Raw genomic sequence first — 19,641 nt, 5'->3', positions numbered from 1 at the left:
ATAGCAACAACAACAAAAAGATATAATGAGAAGAGCAGCATTAACATTTTTGCAAATCTCTAATGTCTGGCTTAATAGAAGGCAGCTGAGTTCTCATATCTGATTCAATCTCTTGCAATATGTTGTTTTGGATGAAATATAGGAGGAAAATCTGGACTCACACAGACATATAGTTGGAAAGGAAACAACCTTGCAGACCCACCAAAAGGATCTCAGGATCTCTGTGGTACTTAAACTACACTTAGAGAATTGCCGATCTGTGGACACACAGCTTACTGTCTCCATTAAGAGGATTTTACTGTTGGACACTCTGCATTAACATGACTTAACTGTTCCACAAAATTCTTGATCTTGCAGCTAAAGTTGCAAATAACTTTATTATTTGTTTCATTACTGTTGTTATTTTATTTGTTACTTATTGTTTATTATAAGAACTTTCTCAAAATCCATGCATGTGAATATTCAACCACTAAACTTCCCCTCATAGGGTAATCAATAGATTATTCATTGGTCTCATCAAAGACTCTTTATTCTTTAAGGCCAATTTCAAAACCCTTGTTTAACTGGGCCCACCTGTCCTAAACTATTATTTTATAAACTTTTCCCAACCCCAAATTGGGAAAAGCCTGCCTACTACACTGAAAGATCCACCTTAAATTAGACTCTCCAACTTGTACAAATATCCTTTGATCTCCCTTTCCCGAGACACGACTAAAGCACTGTTAATATAGTGACCTCCCTTAGTGCAATAACAAATAAACTTGATTTTCCTTTATAAATAGGTTTGTCTTGTGGTTTTTTATTTCCAAGTTATTGGCAATGGACAATCTGTTTCATATTTAGATCACTCTCTTGTTAATAAATGGGTTTCTGTTTTGAGAAACTAAGGATCAAATGTGCTTAATATGATCTTTTCTACATGTTAGGAAGAGAAAATTCTGAGCTCTTCATTACAGAGAAATCTTGGTATTCAATCTAACATTAAATTCCATTAAAATTATGGTTGTCAGATTTAGCAAATAAAATACAGGTCACCCAGTTAAATTTGAATCTCAGAAAAATAATAAATAATTTGTCTCAAATATTGCATGGGAATCCTGTGTTTTATCAGGCAATTCTATATAAAACCTGTGCTGTAGGACTTGTGGCTCCACTTTAACAACAAACATTTCCATTTATTATTCTTGATTCTGAAAGATCCCAAACACTTTACAAAATCAAATACAGTAATTATCTTATTTTAGGTTGATAGGCGAATTACAAAAAAGGTATGAAAAGAAAAGCAAATTTCCAAGACAGATGAAAAATTTCTAACTCTAGCAAGGAATCCTGAAATTTGTTTAATTTTTTTCCACCATGTTTTAAGGTTTTAGCTATAACTGCAAGCTAAAATGCTCTCATGGTAGAATAAAAGCTGGAATCAAACTATATATAGAGAGAGGCTTGGAAGTACAGATATGACACACGGTCTATAAGAAAGTAGCTGAGAGACTGGAGTTCAGAGGTGGTGCTAAAGATGAGATTGCTTTAATAACAGGTGTCAAAGTTTTTCATTTCTTATTGGCTCCATATATAGAAATGGTATGAATCTTCAGTTTGGATTTCAGGACATAAATATGTTATATCTATTGTTCGACCCTATGCTGATATCCCACATTTGTGAGACTGTTCAAGGCAATGAAGAACAAGAACAATCTTCAAACTGCTTCATAATAGTACTATAATTTTGCATAGCTAAAGTTTTCTGAGAATTGATCTTTTATGTGTTAATAGCATAGTGACATAAAGGAAAATATACCGCATGAAAAGGCAGAAGGCCAGTTCTATAAATAATCAGATCTTTATGCTGGGCAATTTGGATCCTGTATTAGTTTTCTAGGGATGCCATAACAAAGTATCACAGGCTGGATGAACAACAGAAATTTATTTTCTCACAGTTCTAGAGGCTAGAAGTCTGAGATCAAGGTGTTAGCAGAGTTGGTTTCTTCTGAGACCTCTATTCTTGGCTTGTATGTCTTCTTCTTATGCCTTCACTTGATCTTCCATCTGTGTGTATTTATGTCCTAATCTCCTCTTCTTAAAAGGACACCACTCACCTGGGCAGCCCTCCCACTGCCCACACAGAAGGCAAGAGAGCCTCACAACTGGGAATCTGGGTGAAAGCACTGGGAAGCCCTTTTACTGCTTGATCAGAAAGCAAGAGAATCTCCTATGACCAAGGATCCAGGCAAAAGCTCTGGGCAATCCTCCCACTGCCTGCACAGAAGGCAAGAGAGCCTCCCGCCAGAGCACCACAAACACTGCTTATGCATAAGTGGTCCATCACAGCCACCACCACAGCTACTCCTACTGCAAGGATGGCTTACCCTCACAGTACCAGCCAGGACCACCCTGTAGGCAGTGTGCTACACACCTGAATGCATTGACACAAGAAGAGTCACCAGCAGAGCCTGCAAATAGAGGAAGAAGTCTTTCTCCTCAAAGCCTACTCCAGAGTAATAGAAGAAACAGATGACCAGACATCAACATAGATATACTAGAAATATGAATAAATAGGAAACCATGACACCACCAAGGAGCACAGTGATTCTCAAGTATCAGACCCCATAAAGCAGGAGAACTTTAAAATGACTGAAAAGGAATTCCAAGCACTGATCTTAAGAAACCTCAAACAGATAAGAGAAGACTCAATTAAAAAACATGATGAAATGAGAAAAAAATATCCAGGATATGAAAGCAGAATTTTACAAAGAGATTAATACCTCAAAAAAGAATGTAGCAGAACTCCTGGAACTGAAGGAGTCACCCAATGAAATAAAAAACACAACAGATAGCTTAAGCAGCAGGTTAGAGCAAGCAGAATTTCCAATTTTGAAGACAGTCTTTTAGAAATAACCCAGGTAGACAAAAAAGGGGGAAAAATTTTAAAAACGAAGAAAATCTAAGAGAACTAGCAGACAACTTCAAATGCACAAACATCTGAATCAAGGGTATTACAGAAGGGGAGGAGAAAGGAAAAAGCATTGAAAACCTATTCAGTGAAATAATAATGGAAAACTTCCCAGGCATAGGGAGAGACAAAGATCTTCCAATTCAAGAAACTCAAAGATCCCCAAACAGATTCAATCCAAAAAGATCTTCTGTGAGACACATTGTAGTCAAACTGGCAAACTCAAAGACAAAGAGAGAAATCTAAAAGCAAGAAGAGAAAAGCATCAAGTCACATATAAGGTAGCCACCATAAAACTAACAGCAGACTTTTCACCCAAAACTCTACAGGCCAGAAGAAAATTGGATGGTATATTCAAAACTCTAAAAGAAAAAAAGTTCCAGCCAAGAATACTATACACAGAAAGGCTATCCTTCAGAAATGAGGTTGAAATAGTGTATTTCCCAGACAAACGAAAACTGCAGGAGTTCACCACCACACAACCAGCCCTGCAAGAAATTCTCAAGAAAGTCCATCTAGAATCTGAAAAACAATAATCACTCTTATGAATACACAAGAAAGAACAAAACCCACTGGTAAAACAAAAATGCAAAGGAGAAAGAGAAAGAAACCAAATCTTACCACCTCAAAAAACAAACAAAAACCAAAACAAAACAACAAAAAAATTAAAGATAAATAATAAAAGGGGAAGGAAGGAAAAAAAGAGATTTAACACATCACCACTTGCCCCCAAAGCAATAAAATGTCAGGAGCAATACAATATCTGTCAATAACAACCATAAATGTAAATGCATTAAACTCCCCATTCAAAAGATATAGAGTGACTGGATTTAAAAGCTAGACCCAACTATATGCTGTCTTCGAGAGACTCACCTCACCTGCAAAGACACACACAGACTGAAAAAGAAAAAATGGAAAAAGATATACCACACAAATGGAAACCAAAAATGAGCAAGAGTAGCTATTCTTTTGTTAGATAAAATAAACTTTAAATCAAAAACCATAAAAAGAGACAAAGGAGGACACTATAGAATGATAAAAGGATCTATCCTTTATCCAGCAAGAGGACATAACAATCATAAATATGTATGCACCCAACACAAGAGCACCCAGATATATAAAACAAACACTATTAGACCTAAAGAAAAAGATAGACCCCAACACAATAATAGTGGCAGACCTGAACACCGCTCTCTCAGCATTGAACAAATCAACAGAGAAACACAGGATTTAAAACTACACTTTAGACCAACTGCACCTGGCAGATAGCTACAGAACATTTCATCCAACAACTAAAGAATATACATTCTTTTCCTGAGCACATGGAACATTCCACAAGATAGACCACATGTTAGGTCACAAATCAAGTCTCAACAAATTTTAAAAAATCAAAATCATTTCCAGTATATTCTCAAACCACAGCAAATTTATACTGGAAATCAATAACAGCTGCAACTCTGGAAACTATATAAATACATGGAATGACTTCTGAATGACTTATAGATGGAAGAAGAAATTAAACAGGAAGAAAATTTCTTGAAACTAATAAAAATAAAGACACATCAAAACCTGTGGGATACTGCAAAAGTAGTACTAAGAGGGAAGTTTATTGCAATAAATGCTTACATCAAAAGAACTGAAAGACTTTAAATAAACAAACTAACACTATACCTCAAAGACTAGAAAAACAGTAACAATCCAATCCTAAAAGTAGCAGATGGAAAGAATTAAGATTAGAGCAGAACCAAATGAAATAGAGACCCCCAAAATGATACAAAAGATCAACAAAACAAAAAGTTTGAGATGCTAAATAAAGTAGACAAACCATTAGCTAGGTTAACAACAACAAAAAAGAAGACAGAAGAACCAAATAACAAAAATCAGAAATGAAAAGGGAGACATTACAACTGATACCACAGAAATACAAAGAATTATTAGAGACTATTACAAACAACTATTTGCCAAACCTAAAGGTAATGGATAAGTTTCTGGACACATACAAACTACCAAGACTGAACCAAGAAGAAACAGAAAACCTAAACAGACCAATAACAAGCAATGAGTTTGAAGCAGTAATTCAGCAGTCTCCTAACAAAGAAAAGCCCAGGACAAGAAGCCTTTACTGCTGAATTACATCAAACCTTTTAAGAGGAGAGGAACTAATACCAATTCTTTTCAAACTATTCCAAAAAATTGAAACAAAGGCCATTCTCCCAAACTCATTTTATGAGACCAACATCACCCTGATACCAAAACCAGACAAAAATACAACCAAAAATACAAAAAAATAAAACTACAGACCAATATCTTTGATGAACACAGACCACAAAATCCTCAGCAAAATATTAGCAATCAGAATACAGCAACACATCAAAAAAATTATACACCACGATCAAGTGGGATTCATCCTAGGAATACAAGGATGGTTGAACACATATAAGTCAATAAATGTGACACACCATGTTAACAAAATCAAGGACAAAAACCATATGATTATCTCAATAGGTAAATGCAAAAAAAAAAAATGCAGAAAAGTGCAGAAAAGGCATTTGACAAAATTCAACATCATTCATGAAAAAGGCTCTTAGTACATTAGGTATAGAATGAAATATCTCAACACAACAAAAATCATATCAACAAACCAATCACCAATATCATCCTGAATTGGGAAAAAACTGAAAGCTTCTCCCTTAAGAATGGGAACAAGACAAGAATGCCCACTTTCACTATTCCTATTTAATACAGTATTGGAAGTATTAGCCAAAGCAATCAGATAAGAGAAGAAATAAAGGGCATCCAGATTGGAAAAGACAAAGTTAAACTATCCCTGTTTGCTGATGACATGATCCTATGTATAGAAAAGCCTAAAGACCCTACCAAAAAACTCTAAGAGATGATAAACAATATCAGTAAATTTTCAGGATAAAAATTCAACATGCAAAAATAAGTAGCATTTTAATACTCCAACAACAAACTGTCAGAAAAAGAAATCAAGAAAGCAAGCCCATTTACAATAGTCACCAAAAAAGTAAAATACCTATGAATGAATTTAGCCAAGGAGCTGAAAGATCTCTACAATGAGAACTACAAAACACCTCTGAAAGAAAATAAAGAAGACACAAAAGGGTGTAAAGACATTCCATGCTCTTGGGTTGGAAGAATTAACATTGTGAAAATGTCCATGCTACCCAAAACTTGTACAGATTCAATGCAATCCCCATCAAAATAACAATGACATTATTCACAGAAGTAGAAAAATAATCCTACCATTCATATGGAACAACAAAAGACCCAAAATAGCCAAAGCAATCCTGAGCAAAAAAAATAAAGCCTGAGGCATAACACTACCTGACTTCAAATTATACTACAAAGCTATAGTAACCAAAATAGCATGGTAATAGCATAAAAACACCCAGACCAATGGAACATAGTAGAGGACCCAGAAATCAACTCACATACTTACTGCCAATTGATCTTTGACAAAGGTACCAAGAACATACATTGGGGAAGAGACTGCCTCTTCAAAAATGGTGCTGGGAAAACAGGACATCCATATGCAGAAGAATGAAACTAGACCTGTACCTCTCTCCATATAACAAAATCAACTCAAAATGGATTAAATATTTAGGAATAAGACCTGAAAACATAAAACTACTAAAAGAAAACACAGGGGAAACACTTCAGGAAGCAGGACTAAGCAAAGACTTTATGAATAAGACCCCAAAAGCATAAGCAACAAAAGAAAAAATAGACAATTGGGATTATATCAAACTAGAAAGCTTCTGCACAGCAAAGGAAACAACCAACAGAGGGGAAAGACAACTTAGAGAATGGGAGAAAATATTTGCAAACTATACAAGGGAATAATATCTAGAATATACAAGAAACTCAAACAACTTTACAGTAAAAAACTAAATAATCCAGTTGAAAAATGGGCAAAGGAGCTGAATAGACATTTTTCAAAGGAAAGAAGACATACAAATGGCCTACAAGTACATGAAAAAATGCTCAACATCACTAATCATCAGGGAAATGCAATGAAAACCACACTGAGATATCTTACCCCAGTTAGACTGGCAATTATTATAAAGACTGAGAACAACAAATGCTGCCAAGGATGTGGAGAAAGGGGAACTCTTCTATACTGTTGGTGGGACTGTAAAATAGTACAGCCATTATGGGAAACAGTATAGAGGTTTCTCAAATACCTACAGATAGAACTATCATATGATTCAGCAATCCCACTTCTGGGTATATACCCAAAGAAATATAAATCATTATGTCAAAGGGATATCTGCACTCCCATGTTCATCACAGCTCTATTTGTAATAGTTAACATATGGAGCCAACCTAAATGTCCATTGATGGATGACTGCATAAGGAAAATGTGGTATATATACACAATGGAATACTACTCAGCCATAAAAAAGAATGAAATTCTGCCATTCTCAGCAACATGGATAAGCTTGGAGAAAATTATGTTAAATGAAATAAGCCAGACACAGAAAGAGAAATACCACATGTCTTCACCCATAAGTGTGTGCTAAGAAAGAAGGAAGGAAGGAAGGAAGGAAGGAAGGAAGGAAGGAAGGAAGGAAGGAAGGAAGGAAGGAAGGAAGGAAGGAAGGAAGGAAAGAAGGAAGGAAAGAAAGAAAGAAAAGAAAGAACACAATAATATGTTGAACTTTTCAAAGGACAGAACAAATCTATGGTTATTAGAGGTGGGAAAGGGGGAGGTACAGGGGGCTTAGGGAGAAATGGGCAAGGAGCACAAAGATTAATTATGATTTGTAATCACAAATATGCTAATAATAATGATTTGATCATCATATATTGTACACAAATAATTATAGCTGACACTGTACCCCAATAAAATATATAATCAATTATGCCTCAATTTAAAAAAAAGAAAAAAAAAAAGGACTCCAATCATATGAAATTATGGCCCACCCTAATCACCTCATTTTAATTTAATTACCTCTTTAAAGACCCTATCTCCAAACACATTCACATTCTGAGGTACTGCAGATTTTGATTTCAACTTATGAATTTTGGGTGGACACGATTCAGCCCAGAAGAGATTCCTGTTCCTCTCATAAAACAGGGATATTGGAATTGATCATTTTAAAAGTCTCTTCTGGCTTTATGATTTATATATAATAAATCTCAGATCACCTGTTATCCTTTATTGATTATGAAACCAAAAGTAGTGGTATAATGCTCAAGAAACCTAATATTCATCAACAGAAATGTCTGAAATCATGATTCCATTATAATGTTAATGAAGACCACAGATGGTAAACGTTCATTTGAATTTCAAATACTTGCAGCTTTTCAAATGCAGTGAAATGAATCAGCAAAATTTGCATAGTAGGAAAAATGTACAAAATTGTTTTTCTCTTATTCCAAAGAGCCCAGCAGGACACTGCAAATATCTATTGAAATGCCCACTGATTGATGCTAAAAACAAAAGGTTTTTTACTGAGGCTACAAAAATTAGGTAATCGTATAATACCATGGTCTATGGCTTGAGGATATAGAAAGAGATTTGTATTTATACCTCTTGTTATTTTGTTTCTTTTTTCTTCTGTAATGACTTTATAGCTTAGTTTACAGTGTGAAATATGTTTTCTCAAAGTTTACCTTTCTTTATTAATGATTTAGCATGCGAAAATCCTTTGTCTCCATATTCATTTGGAGAAACTCAGGGGAAAAGCCACCTATATCCTCTCCATGGTATTTTCAGAAGCCTTCATAAACTCAGTAGATGCATTTTGGTCAAAGCCACAGCACCATGAATTCCTTCAATGAGAAGTGATCTAGACCAGTGGGTAATAAAATAGGTCACATAGAATTATCTAAGGAGCACATTAAAAATAAGATTATCCAGACCTCACCCCAGCATATTGATTCAATAAGTCTAGGATAGAACCCAAGAGTCAAAATTTTGACAAGAACATCACCTTGTCCCCCCACCCCTGCCACAGAAGATTTTGATGTAGCTGGTCTACCTGTGTTTGACAATTGCTGCTAGAACTCTGGCTCTCATAAGCTGTGGGACCCAGGGATATACCTACAAGAGTCCACTCCCTGGAGCATTGATATGGTTTGGTTTTAATCTCTCTATTGCCAGAGATACTCTATATTCCACAAGATCAAGAACAATGTGTAAGGGAACAGTAACATATTGTGAAGTTATGGAGATACATCTGAGATACTCTAATACATACAGGAAATCTTATACCCTAATAATCAAGGACCTTAAGTCCCCAATGAGGTATTCTAACTGCTTGTATGTATTTGAAGAGTTAAGATTCTTCTCTTGCCTGGCCTTTTCTTGGGGTATACATTCTCCCAGTGTGTACTAGTCATTTGTAAGGGAAAATTGTGAAGGATTTTAAAATTTAGTGGACATACTGTCTAGTTCAGCAATCCAGGTTATCTCTGCCTTTATTATTATATAACACTGTAGAAATAGAAGTTACTGTAAGAAACTGGTAGTAATGAGAATAGCTTGTCCATAGAAATGCAAATTGTGTCCAATAGAATGGAATGCCATTGATTATTGCCCAATAATTATAGACCAGTTTTGCTAGTTTTATACCCATTTGTAAAAATAATTTCATCATCCCTTATCTGACAATAAATATTTGGTACTTTGAAATTTCATTTGAGTAGCTTATAATATCTTATTTGTTCTCTCATTAATTAATGAGTTAAATAAAAGACTTGATACATGTTCATTTGTATGATAAATTTAAAAATTTATCCTTTAAACTGTTCATTTATAAAACAAACATTTATTGACTACATATTAGGACCACATTAGGTACCCAAGGTATTCGTGCTTTTGTATCATCCCTCTCCTCGAGTATGGGCTGGGTTTATTGACTTGTCTATAAGGAGCAGGATAGGATAGGATAGGATAGAAGTGATGAGATGTCACTTTCAAGATTAGATTATAAAAAATTATAAATTTTATGTTGAGCCCTCTTTCTTTTTTCTTGCTTGCCTGTTCTGAATGAAGCCAGCTGCCATGTGAGCTCTCCTGTAGAGAGCCCCATGTGGCAAGGAACTGATGTCTCCAGTTAAAAGCCACATGAATGCATTTGGAAGTTGTATTAGTCTGTTTTTATGTTGCTATAACAGAATACCTGAGACTGGATGATTTATAAAGAAAAACAACATCTACTGCTTACAGTTTCTGAGGCTGGGAAGTCCAAAGTCCATCCGGTGATGGTGATGGTGACCCAGAGATCTCACATTGTAAGGTGGTGGAAGCAGAGAGAGCAGAGAGACAGACAGACAGACTCTCCTCTTCTTTTAAAGCCCTCAGAACCACACCCCTGACCATCATTTTTAATCCATTCATTACTGCATGATCCTACAATCCAATCACCTTTTCAAGGCTCCACCTTTTGATTACCATAATAGGATTTCCCACTCTCTTAACAGTCATAGTGGGGGCCAAGTTTCTAATACATAAAATTTGGGGGACACAATTCAAGCTTCAATGAGTTTTGGGGGACATAATTCAATCCACTACAGAAGTGGATCCTCCCTCGGTCAAACCTTGAGATGACTGCAGCCCCAGACAATCCCTTCATTGCGAATCTGTGAGAGACCTTGAGCCAGAGACACCTGGATTTCCTTACCCACAGTAACTGTGAGATCATACATGCTGTTTTAAGCCATTAATTTTTAAAGTAACTAGTTATGCAACAACAGATAACTATTATAGTTTTTTTTTTCCCTTGGAAAACCATTAAAATATTCTGTCAAAGGTGCCCCACCAGTAACCACAAAGCTTAATGTCAATGTGGAGATCTTGCATCTAATATCAATAACTTTCAGCTAAATTGCCCAGGAATTGGTTTCAAAGTGTCCAGGTCCAGGTGAATCACACTAGAAACTAAGCAGGCAAAACAGCACAAATATCCAGGGAAAAACCCCATCCTCCTCCCAGAGGGATTCCAAAGGATCTAGTGTCACAACTTCACTAATATAAGTCCTACAGAAAATGACATTAGCAAAAGGAAAATATTAGTTTGTGAAGCTACATAAATCATGGAATACCTCTGTTTAACATAGTCCAAGACTTGTTGATTAACCCAACGTCTGCTTGAATTGTGTGGTTTCTTCTCATGTTTTCCAACACATGTTTCACTTTTTGTTTTTTGTTTCCCTTTGATCTCAACAATTCCATATACATCTCCTCTTAAGAGAGAGCATGGAAAAGCTCAATGACATTGGTCTGGGCAGTAATGTTTTGGATATGAACCCAAAAGCCCAGGCAACAAAAGCAAAAATAGGCAAATGGTATTTTATCAAATGAAAACATTTCTGCACAGCCAAGGAAACAGTCAACAATGTGAAGAGACAACCTACAGAATGCGAGAAAATATTTGCAAACAATATATGTGATAAGGGGTTAATATGTAAAATTTATAAGAAACTCAACTCAATAGTAAGAAAACAAATAACCTGATTAAAAAATGGACAAAGGATATGAACAGGCATTTCTCAATAGAAGATGTACAAATGCCTGTCAGGTATATTAAAAAATGTTCAAAATCACTAATCATCAGAAAAATGCAAACTAAAATCACAATGAGATATCACTATCAAAAAAATGAAAGAGAAGTGTTGGTGAGGATGTGGAGAAAAGGGAACATTGTCACACTGTTGGTGGAAATGAAAATTAATATAGCCATTATAAAAAACAGCATGGAGGTTCCTTGATAAATTAAAAATAGAACTACCATATGATCCAGCAATCTCACTGCAGGGTATATATCCAAAAGAAATAAAATCAGGATGTCAAAGAGATATCCGCAGCATTATTCACAATAGCAAAGACATGAAATCAACCTGTGTCCATCAGCAAGTGAAAGGATAAAAAAAATGTTATACACACACACACACACACACACACACACAAAACCGGAGGGGGGGGAAGAAGATATAACAACCACAATTACTTGAAGTTGATATGACAAGCAAACAGAAAGGACATTGTTGGGGGGAAGGGAGGAGAGGGAGGAGGGAGGGAGGTTTTGGTGATGGGGAGCAATAATCAGCCACAATGTATATCGACAAAATAAAATTAAAAAAAAAAAAGAAAGAAAAATGTTATTCATTAAAATGTATCCACTCTGAGTTATGTTAATATTGTCCAGTTAATATTTTCCTTTCAGTTTTATTATTCCCAACATTTCTTTTTCTCTTATAGCAGACAAGTGCACTAATTCTAAACATTTCCTTTCAAAAGTTGTACAAGTATCAGTTTGTCACTCTGGAGAGACAGCCACCCTCACCTACAGTTTTGTATCCAATTTGATTAAACATTTCACCCAGCTTTGATTATCTGTGGTTGGGGAGAAATTCGCCTCTCTGCTAGGCCTCTCCCCAGGGAGAGAAGACAAAGAAACTTCCCATCAGCTTTTAAGCCAACTATTTCTTATTTGCCACAGCTTTAGGCAGTTCACTCTTGGCCCACACCCAGGACACATCTGGAGGCAGCAAGCTAAAGACCTCATTTTTCTCTTTTCACCTGCAAGATGAGTGGATTGCTGGGGTGTGAGCTGCCCTGACTTTTTCTCCTTGTTCTTGGAATGTCTTAATATTGCCTCTTCATTTAAGACCAGGAGGGAAAAAAACACTTAACAAAACTTAAAATATAAAAGCTATTTTAATTGTCTTTATGCTCAAGTGTATTAGTCCATTTCTGTTGCTTATAACAGAATATCTGAAACTGGTTAATTTATAAAATGGAATTTATTTCTTACAGTTTTGGACGCTGGGGAACACATCTGGCGAGGGCCTTCTTCTACAGCGATGCAGGGTATCACATGGTGAGAATGGGCTGAGCAAGAAAGAGTTAACCTTCTCACTTGTTCTCCTCATGAAGCCATCAGAGCCATGCCTGTTTCTCCATGAATGGATCAATCCATTCATAAGGGCACAGTCCTCACAATCTATTCACCTCTTAAAGGCCCCACCTTTCAAATACTATAATTGGATTTCTTACCCTCTTGACATTGTTACAATGGAGATCAAGTTTCTAATACGTGAGCTGTTGGGGGACACATTTGACCCATAGCACCAAGTAATAGTACTAGTTATGTCAGTGGGCTTAGGGTTCTTACTGCTGCTGGATGGTTAGTGGAAAATTTATGTTCTCAAAAACTCTGAAGCTATCCTATCCGAGATTCAGAGAAAACAAAACAAAAAAAAAATCTTGAATTGATTCAAAGGCAATTAATTCCTAATTAACCAGTACAAACCAAAGGTTTTCTACCTTTGATAGAAAAGATCCAAATGAGGCTCCATCACTGTAACAGTTATGCTATTTGTACTGCAAGGATCTTTGTTGGTCTAAGAAAAATCTCCTTCCAGTTTCCGTGTGGAGTTGAAAGGTCCTGAGAGGGGACTAAGTGAAAGGGAAGACATGAGGGTGTGCAGGCTCTACCTCCGTGCTTTTCCACGAGGAACAGTAAGGCCCTCTGCCTCAGACACTGGGAAGTCACACACACCTCCAGACCCCATTAGGGACCTTGTTCTTTGTTTCTCCTCTGTTTCCCACCCCACCTGTATATTTTTCCTCTCCTAATTCTTGACCTTTCATTTTAAACTCATTAACCTCATTGGCTTCATTTTTATTTTTAGCATGACCTCTCTCAATAGGTATGTTTTTCATTGCTCTGCCAGCTGGATTTCTGTTCTTCACTCTACCTACCAGCTGTGTGACTTTGGGCATAGTATCTACTCTTTCTGTGCCTTCCTTTCCTAGCTATAAAATGGAGGTGGTAATGATACCTGCCTCATAGGGTTATTGGAAGAATTAAATGAGTCAAAAGAGGCACCTTTCTTAGAAGAGTGTCTGAGATGAAGGAAGCATTACAAGGGACAGATGTTATAATTTTTACAGGAAATCTCACTTTTTTCCTTATTCTGTTTTTAACTTTTGGCTTACTTTCTTGAATTTAAATTTTAGCATTATCTTGCTTCTTTTTGTTCCCTCTTCTTGTTAGGTTTCTCTATCTTTTTATATCATTATGTTTGATTTGGCCTACTCTACTATTATAATTTTTCAATAGTTTACTTCAATTACTAGTTTTAGGTTTGTCTTTCACTTGGATTTTGCTGACTCCTTTGTTCTCCTCTTTTTTTTTTTTTTTTCCTGATTGGATTGGATAGGTGATTGGGGTGGTGGTGGGGGAGGGGGATGTAGTTTGTTGTTATGGTGGCGATGATTTATAATAACTTGTTGTCTCCATTATGGTCAAAAAGAAGTAAGTCAAGAGAAGTGATTACCAATTTTCAGTGTGCCTCAGAATCACCTGAAGGGCTTGTTAAATCACAGATTGATGGCACCATGTCCAGAGTTTCTGATTCAGAAACTCACATGTCTAGCAAGTTCCCAGAAGCTGCTGATACTGTTGGTTGGTGACCACATTTTAAAAACCACTGGTCTAAAAGAGTGTGAATAGGGGAGTGAGTCCTTGTTATAAACTAGGGAAAACCCTTTTCATGTATCCTAACCCAGTTCTAACCATGCACCCACAGGCTTTATTTGATTCTACATAATACATTCCATTCCCTGCTCAGTTTGAACTTTTCCCAAGGGCACTAACACCCCTGTCCCCAATATATAGGTCATTAGTTTGCTGAAAAGTTTACTTATTAAAATCTCACACCATTCCCCATATGAGAAAATACATGACTTTGAATCTATGATATCCGAAATATATAATGATTGGGTTTTAGGAAACCTTGGCAATTTCATGCTAGGAGAGAAGAGCAAGTCTTACACCCAAGAATACATGGGAGCCATGGTTAATGGAGTTCTTTGTACCCAGGAGTGCTTCAGTAGAAATTTGGAAGTCAGTTTTCTTTTAACTGCTTTTAAAGCAATCACTTCCAATATCATTTTGGGAAAACGGTGACAGAGACAACTAAAATCCCCACCATGTCCAATCTCCATGCCCTTTCTCCCAGGAATAACTGTTTCCCAGTAGTGGGTGTGTACTCTTCCCATACATGTTTGTATACTTTTATTATCTGTATGTCCACCAACAATATGAGTTTATGACATTATTTACACAGTTTGTATTTTTTTCCACTTTTTGATCATGATCTATGTCTCCCCTCTAACCCTACTACCCTCTTTCCAAATCCCTCCCGTCCCCCAAATTATTGGATACAAGGAAATGGCTGGGCTAGGCTTCTCCAGTCTTTTTTGTTTGTCTCTAGAGAGCAAAGGATGCTATCCTGAGAAAACTAGACTCTCCTGAGGGAAACGTTATCAGATTTGGGTCTAAGCCACACCGATAAGTCTGATAATAGACAGTTCCTTCCTTACTCTCAATCTATTGGTTTTGTTTCCTCCACCGAGAGTTTCCCCTTGAAAGGACTCTTCCTCAATGTCAAATTATCTTCTTGCTTCTTACCTCTAACATTCTACCATCTCAAACATACTGCAAAGTTTCAGAAAGTGAAAAGGCATTTAGTTCTCTCCAGATGGAGGGATCTGACCCCTGCGTGACTCCTGCCATCTTGCCACTGAGCCCCGATCCAAGAGGGATAATGGTCAGGTAGAAATCCTGCAGATTCACCTACCAACTTGGCCCAGGTGGTCTCAAGCTGGTGGATGTGAAGTTCACTGCTCTAGAGGAAATGCACCCTAGCAGGCCATGAGCCACACACCACCATCAAAGAGGGTGTCTTTTTAAGCCTAGCCCATCTGGAGCATGCTCTGCATTCTCCAAGAGTCCCCTTCTGGATTTTGGCTAGTCGGGACCCTGACAGGAATGTTTCCAAAGTGTTGAGGGCTTTTAATGTTAATTGTCTGCTAGAGTTCTGGATTTTAGATTATCCCTTTCCCTACATTTGGCCTTTTGGGTCTTTCAATTTTCTAGCCATCAGGGGAAAATAATCTCTTGAGATACAGATGGATCCACCATCTTAACCTCTTTTGCTTCTAGGGCTGCTTTTGCAAAATTGCCTAACACATTTGGAAATAAATATTTTCCTGTGATTTTTTGATCTTGCTTCTTGGTAAGCTCAATATGATGTACCTCCATGTTAAAGGAAGCATATAAGTTATCTAATCTGGGACATTTTTGAGAATGACAAATGCTAAAGCTTTTGGAATGCTAATAGCACAGGAGAATACCAGGACAATCTAGTCAAACCAGAATGCATGGTGATGATCACCCTACATAATGTGCACACTTACTCTCTACGGAGAAACTTCCAGAAGAAGTTTTCAGCAAACAGGCTGTGCTATCACCCCTGCCAGGACCTTCTGCTTGTATTTGCAGCTCCAGGGAGCCTCAAGACTGGCTAAGTTGCACAAAATATATTTGTATACATGTGGGGTCTGTAGTCCAACTGCCTAGGTTCTTCTGATGGACAAATCTGTATGAGTCCATGTTATAGACAGAAACTTCATTATCTGTGCACTGTATGGTCCTGCCTTGGCTCAAAATGTAGGTATTCCCATTCAACACTTTCTTTCTCTAGGGAAAGTGTTGGAGGCTTTGACAAACATTTCTGCCCTCTCTCAGAAGTGCCAGGGAAGAATCTTCCACTCTCATCAGCTCTCGATTACTGGCAACTTTCAATTGCTAGAATCTCCTCATGCAAAGGAGAGTGACTTAACTGATAGTGTAGACCAGGGAGAAGCCAGTATGCATTAGGCCACATTTCTCCATTGGTCAGGGTAATAACTGTAATACCTAATATTTATTGTTTGGTATATGCCAGCAACTTCACATGCTTTTGTATAGTGTATTAATTTCTAGTGGCTGTTGCAACAAATTACTACAAACTTAGTGGTTTAAAACTACATAAATGGGGCCAACCCCATGGCTCACTTGGGAGAGTGCGGTGCTGGGAGCACAGCAGTGCTCCCACTGCGGGTTCGGATCCTATATGGTGATGGCCGGTGCGCTCACTGTCTGAGTGCGGTGCGGATGACACCAAGCTGAGGGTTGCAATCCCCTTACTGGTCACAAAACAAAAAACAAAACAAAAAAAACCCCCTACATAAATGTATTCTCTTACAGTTCTGAAGGCCAGAAGTTTGAAATTAAGGTATCTGCAAGACTGTGCCTCCTCTAGAGGCTCTAGTGGAAAATTCATTATTTTCCAGTTGCTGGTGGCTGTTACCATTCCTTTATTTGTGGCCACACCACTCCAATCTCTGGCTCGTTAGTCACATTGCTTCCTCCTCTTCTGTCTGTTTAATCTTCTGCCTCAGTTTTATAAGGGCACTTACCATAGGATTTAGGGCCTACCCAGACAATCCAGTATGACCTCCTTATCTCAAGATCCCTAACTTAATTTCACCTGCAAAGATCCTTTCTCCAAATTAGGTAACATTCACAAGTTCTGGGGATTAGGATGCAGACATATCTTTTTGGGGACCATCCTTCAACCCACCACATGTGGATCACATCTAAATTCTCACAACATAAGTTCAGAAGATGGATACTTGTAATACCTACCACCTCTATTTTTCTGGTGGAGAAATGGGGCTTACTTTCACAGGTCACAGAGTTAATTAGTGGAGAAGTCAGGAACTAAACCCAGGGGGCTGAGCTATAGGGTCCACATTCTTAATCATGATGTCACAGGTCAGAGTTAATGTATGGCCTTTCTTCTAGATCTTTAACTGTCTCTTATACCACTTTCCTTGTAAATTAAAAAGGATCAGAATTCTTCAGTACTTTTGGCTTCCATATGGTAAACAGACCAAGTAGGTCATCCCCACTTACAGACCAAGTAGGTAAGATCAAGTAGGGAAGTCCCCATTCTCGACATTCTCTTGATATGCTGCAGTTTTTGTCAAACAAGATATACATATATATATATATATATATATATGTATAGCATGTTACTGTACTGAACACTGTAATGCAATAGTATTTGTACATCCAAACATATCTAAACATAGAAAAGGTACAGTAAAACTCCTTTTATGATATAAAAGATAAAAAATGGTATACCTGTATATAGAACTTACCATGAATGGAGCTTTTGGGATTGGAAGTTGCTCTGGATGAGTCAGTGAATTAGTGGTGAGTGAATGTGAAGGCCTAGGACATTAACATACACTACTGTAGACTTGACAAACACTGTACACTTAGGCTACACTAATTTTATAAAAAATTAAAGTAATTGCACCAGAGTGTTACAATGGCTATGCTATCACTAGGTGATAGGAAATTTTTGGCTTCATTACAATCTTATGAAACCACTTCTGCATATGTGGTCTGTCACTGCTGAGGCACAAGGCCTGCTTCCGCTTACTATAGAGTAAATACGAGTAAATTACATTCAGATATAATCTTGAAATGAAAGAGCAAGCCTGAATTCGATCTTCGTAGGATATTTTGTTCTGCTACATACATTTCTGTAATGTGATTTATTTCATACACAATTACTAAATAGGGGAGGGATATCAGGTTAACAAAGACATCAAATAAGTTGATACTCAATTTTTCCTTAGCCAGAGGAGAGCAGAAGAATTATAACCTTCTGCAGGAATGAAAAAAACTCAGCTTCTACAGTGGCAGCAGGAGCAATTTGGGCTTTAATTTTTTAAATGTAAAGCTAATATCTGGACTCTTAGAAAGGCTCCCTGGATCTTGTATAGCTCTTGGCTCATGGCAGGTTGTGCTGCCTCATATGCCCACCTAAAAGACAGCACCAGGGGCTCAGAGTTTCCCTTCTATCCACATTGTCTCAGTGCCATCCAGTACTGCTGCCTCCTTATGTCTGTTCTCATTGGTTTGGAATCTTGAAGGAAGGAGAGGTGAGGGATTAGGATTTCCCTTATCTTTAATTTTGTAGGCACAGGCTCTGGTAGAGGCAAAGCACAACCCAAACTTCCAGTTATGGATATTCAACAGAATCCAATCACAGCAGTCATCACAGTAACAGCAACAGGCACTCAGAGAATGCTTACCTGCTCTTATGTATGTATGCATTAAACTAACTAATTTAATCATCACCACAGAACTATGAGGTAGGTGCTGTCAGCTGAGCGATCAGACCTGGAAAGGTTATAAGATACAGCTAAGGTCATTGTTACTGAAATGGCACAGCCTCGAGAAGAAGCAAAGTTCTAGAGTTGGAATGACAGTTTGAGGGATTGGAGTTAGTGGATAAAGGAGAGGAAAAAGATCTAATAGCAAGCTTCTTGAATTGGTGTCAAGGGGACATTGTAGGATCAACCAGGATAAATTAGAATTTGGAAAAGTCCTATGGGATTATAAATGCTATCCTGAGGCTGCCCAGATAATTGATAGCTGATTAAACATACTATAGTTAAAAATAATTACATAATAACATGAATTCAAGTTATTCTTCAACTAGAATAGCAGCCTAGAAAGAGTTAAGATTCTCCACAAGGGTAAAGCAAAATTATCACTCCCACCACTCTTTATAAATTGATTTTTAATGATCAAATGCTGTTTTCAGAGAAGTCGGACACAGTAGAACAGAAAGATAAACATTGTTTTATAGATGAATAATGTGGGTATATTATCTTGAATTGTGAGTGGCCCGAACAAACAACTGACTGTGCAAGCTCATTAGTGCCAGAAAACCAAGTTACAGACCAACTTTTTGAATGTGGAAATAATTACTTTTGGAGGCTATCCCAGAACTTTTAACTTAGT

This window comes from Cynocephalus volans, chromosome 6, assembly GCF_027409185.1.
Source record: "Cynocephalus volans isolate mCynVol1 chromosome 6, mCynVol1.pri, whole genome shotgun sequence".
Taxonomy (NCBI): domain Eukaryota; kingdom Metazoa; phylum Chordata; class Mammalia; order Dermoptera; family Cynocephalidae; genus Cynocephalus; species Cynocephalus volans.
Note: the sequence above shows the minus strand (reverse complement) of the source record.